Below are 3,713 nucleotides of genomic sequence, written 5' to 3'. Positions count from 1 at the left end.
AACAGTTTCTTTAGGGTATCCTATGAAGACGCATTTTTCCGACTTGTGTTCGAGCTTTTCAGGTTGAAGTTTCTTGACATAAGCATCGCATCCCCAAACTTTTAGAAACGACAACTTAGGTTTCTTACCAAACCATAATTCAAACGGTGTCGTCTCAACGGATTTCGACGGAGCCCTATTTAAAGTGAATGTGGCAGTCTCTAAAGCATAGCCCCAAAAAGATAGCGGTAAATCGGTAAGAGACATCATAGATCGTACCATATCTAATAGAGTGCGATTACGACGTTCGGACACACCATTACGCTGAGGTGTTCCAGGCGGCGTGAGTTGTGAAACTATTCCACATTTTCTTAAGTGTGTGCCAAATTCGTGACTCAAGTATTCTCCTCCACGATCTGATCGTAGAAACTTGATTTTCCTGTCACGTTGATTCTCAACCTCACTCTGAAATTCCTTGAACTTTTCAAAGGTTTCAGACTTGTGTTTCATTAAGTAGATGTACCCATATCTACTCAAATCATCAGTGAGGGTGAGAACATAACGATAGCCACCGCGAGCCTCAACACTCATTGGACCGCACACATCAGTATGTATGATTTCTAATAAGTTGGTTGCTCGCTCCATTGTTCCTGAGAACGAAGTCTTGGTCATCTTACCCATGAGGCATGGTTCGCACGTGTCAAATGATTCGTAATCAAGAGACTCTAAAAGTCCATCTGCATGGAGCTTCTTCATGCGTTTGACACCTATGTGACCAAGGCGGCAGTGCCACAAGTATGTGGGACTATCATTATCAACCTTACATCTTTTGGTACTCACACTATGAATATGTGTAGCATTACGCTCGAGATTCATTAAGAATAAACCATTCACCATAGGAGCATGACCATAAAACATATCTCTCATATAAATGGAACAACCATTATTCTCGGATTTAAATGAGTAGCCATCTCGAATTAAACGAGATCCCGATACAATGTTCATGCTCAAAGCTGGCACTAAATAACAATTATTAAGGTTTAAAACTAATCCCAAAGGTAAATATAGAGGTAGCGTGCCGACGGCGATCACATTGACCTTGGAACCATTCCCGACGCGCATCGTCACCCTCGTCCTTTGCCAGTCTTCGCTTATTCCGCAGCCCCTGCTTTGAGTTACAAATGTGAGCAACTGCACCGGTATCAAATACCCAGGAGCTACTACGGGTACTAGTAAGGTACACATCAATTACGTGTATATCATATATACCTTTTGTTTTGCCGGCCTTCTTGTCCGCTAAGTATTTGGGGCAGTTCCGCTTCCAGTGACCACTTCCCTTGCAATAAAAGCACTCAGTCTTGGGCTTGGGTCCATTCTTTGGCTTCTTCCCAGCAGCTTGCTTGCCGGGCGCGGCAACTCCTTTGCCGTCCTTCTTGAAGTTCTTTTTACCCTTGCCCCTTTTGAACTTAGTGGTTTTATTCACCATCAACACTTGATGTTCCTTCTTGACTTCTACCTCTGCTGATTTCAGCATAGCAAATACTTCAGGAATGGTCTTTTCCATCCCCTGCATATTGAAGTTCATCACAAAGCTCTTGTAGCTCGGTGGAAGCGACTGGAGGATTCTGTCAATGACCGCATCATCCGGGAGATTAACTCCCAGCTGAGTCAAGCGGTTATGTAACCCAGACATAGTGAGTATGTGTTCACTGACAGAACTATTTTCCTCCATCTTACAACTAAAGAATTTGTCGGAGACTTCATATCTCTCGACCCGGGCATGAGCTTGAAAAACCATTTTCAGCTCTTCGAACATCTCATATGCTCCATGTCTCTCAAAACGCTTTTGGAGCCTTGGATCTAAGATGTAAAGCATGCCGCACTGAACGAGGGAGTAGTCATCAGCACGTGTCTGCCAAGCGTTCATAACGTCTTGGTTCTGTGGGACAGGCGGTTCACCTAGTGGTTCTTGTAGGACATAATCTTTCTTGGCAGCTATGAGGATGATCCTCAGGTTCCGGACCCAGTCCGTATAGTTGCTGCCATCGTCTTTCAGCTTGGTTTTCTCTAGGAACGCGTTGAAGTTGAGGACTACGTTGGCCATTTGATCTACAAGACATATTGCAAAGATTTTTAGACTAAGTTCATGATAATAAAGTTCATCTAATCAAATTATTCAATGAACTCCCACTTAGATAGACATCCCTCCTGTCATCTAAGTATAACATGATCCGAGTCAACTAGGCCGTGTCCGATCATCACGTGAGACGGACTAGTCAACGTCGGTGAACATCTTCATGTTGATCGTATCTTCTATACGACTCATGCTCGACCTTTCGGTCTTCTGTGTTCCGAGGCCATGTCTATACACATGCTAGGCTCGTCAAGTCAACCTAAGTGTTTTGCATGTGTAAATCTGTCTTACACCCGTTGTATGTGAACGTAAGAATCAAACACCCGATCATCACGTGGTGCATTGAAACAACGAACTGTCGCAATGGTGCACAGTTAGGGGGAACACTTTCTTGAAATTATTATGAGGGATCATCTTATTTACTACAGTCGTTCTAAGCAAACAAGATGCAAAAACATGATAAACATCACATGCAATCAAATAATAATAGTGACATGATATGGCCAATATCACATAGCTCCTTTGATCTCCATCTTGGGGCTCCATGATCATCCTGTCACCGGCATGACACCATGATCTCCATCATCATGATATCCATCATTGTGTCTCCATGAAGTTGCTCGCCAACTATTACTTCTACTACTATGGCTAACGCGTTTAGCAATAAAGTAAAGTAATTTACATGGCGTTTCTCAATGACACGCAGGTCATACAAAAAATAAAGACAACTCCTATGGCTCCTGCCGGTTGTCATACTCATCGACATGCAAGTCGTGATTCCTATTACAATAGCATTAACATCTCATACATTACATATAGATCATTCATCATTCATCACAACTTTGGCCATATCATATCACAAAGCACTTGCTGCAAAAACAAGTTAGACGTCCTCTAATTGTTGTTGCAAGTTTTACGTGGCTGAAGTAGGGTTCTAGCAAGAACGTTTTCTTACCTACGTGAAAGCCACAACGTGATTTGTCAACTTCTATTTACCCTTCATAAGGACCCTTTTCATCGAATCCGCTCCAACTAAAGTAGGAAAGACAGACACCCGCCAGCCACCTTATGCAACTTGTGCATGTTAGTCGGTGGAACCGGTCTCACGTAAGCATACGTGTAAGGTTGGTCCGGGCCGCTTCATCCCACAATACCGTTGAAGCAAGATAAGACTAGTAGCGGCAAGAAAGTTGACAACATCTACGCCCACAACAAATTGTGTTCTACTCGCGCAAGAAGAACTACGCATAGACCTAGCTCATGATGCCACTGTTGGGGAACGTTGCAGAAAACAAAAATTTTCCTACGGTTTCACCAAGATCCATCTATGAGTTCATCTAGCAACGAGTGATCGGATGCATCTACATACCTTTGTAGATCGTGAGCGGAAGCGTTCAAAGAACGGGGATGAGGTAGTCGAACACGACGTGATCCAAATCACCGGAGATCCTAGCACCGAACGGACGGCACCTCCGCGTTCAACACACGTATGGTCAGCGTAACGTCTCCTTCTTCTTGATCCAGCAAGAGGGAAGAAGAGGTTGAGGAAGATGGCACCAGCAGCAGCACGACGGCATGGTGATGGTGGAGCTGCAGTACT

The sequence above is a fragment of the Triticum dicoccoides genome, chromosome 7A (assembly GCF_002162155.2).
Source record: "Triticum dicoccoides isolate Atlit2015 ecotype Zavitan chromosome 7A, WEW_v2.0, whole genome shotgun sequence".
NCBI classification, from domain to species: domain Eukaryota; kingdom Viridiplantae; phylum Streptophyta; class Magnoliopsida; order Poales; family Poaceae; genus Triticum; species Triticum dicoccoides.
This window is presented reverse-complemented; position numbering follows the sequence as displayed.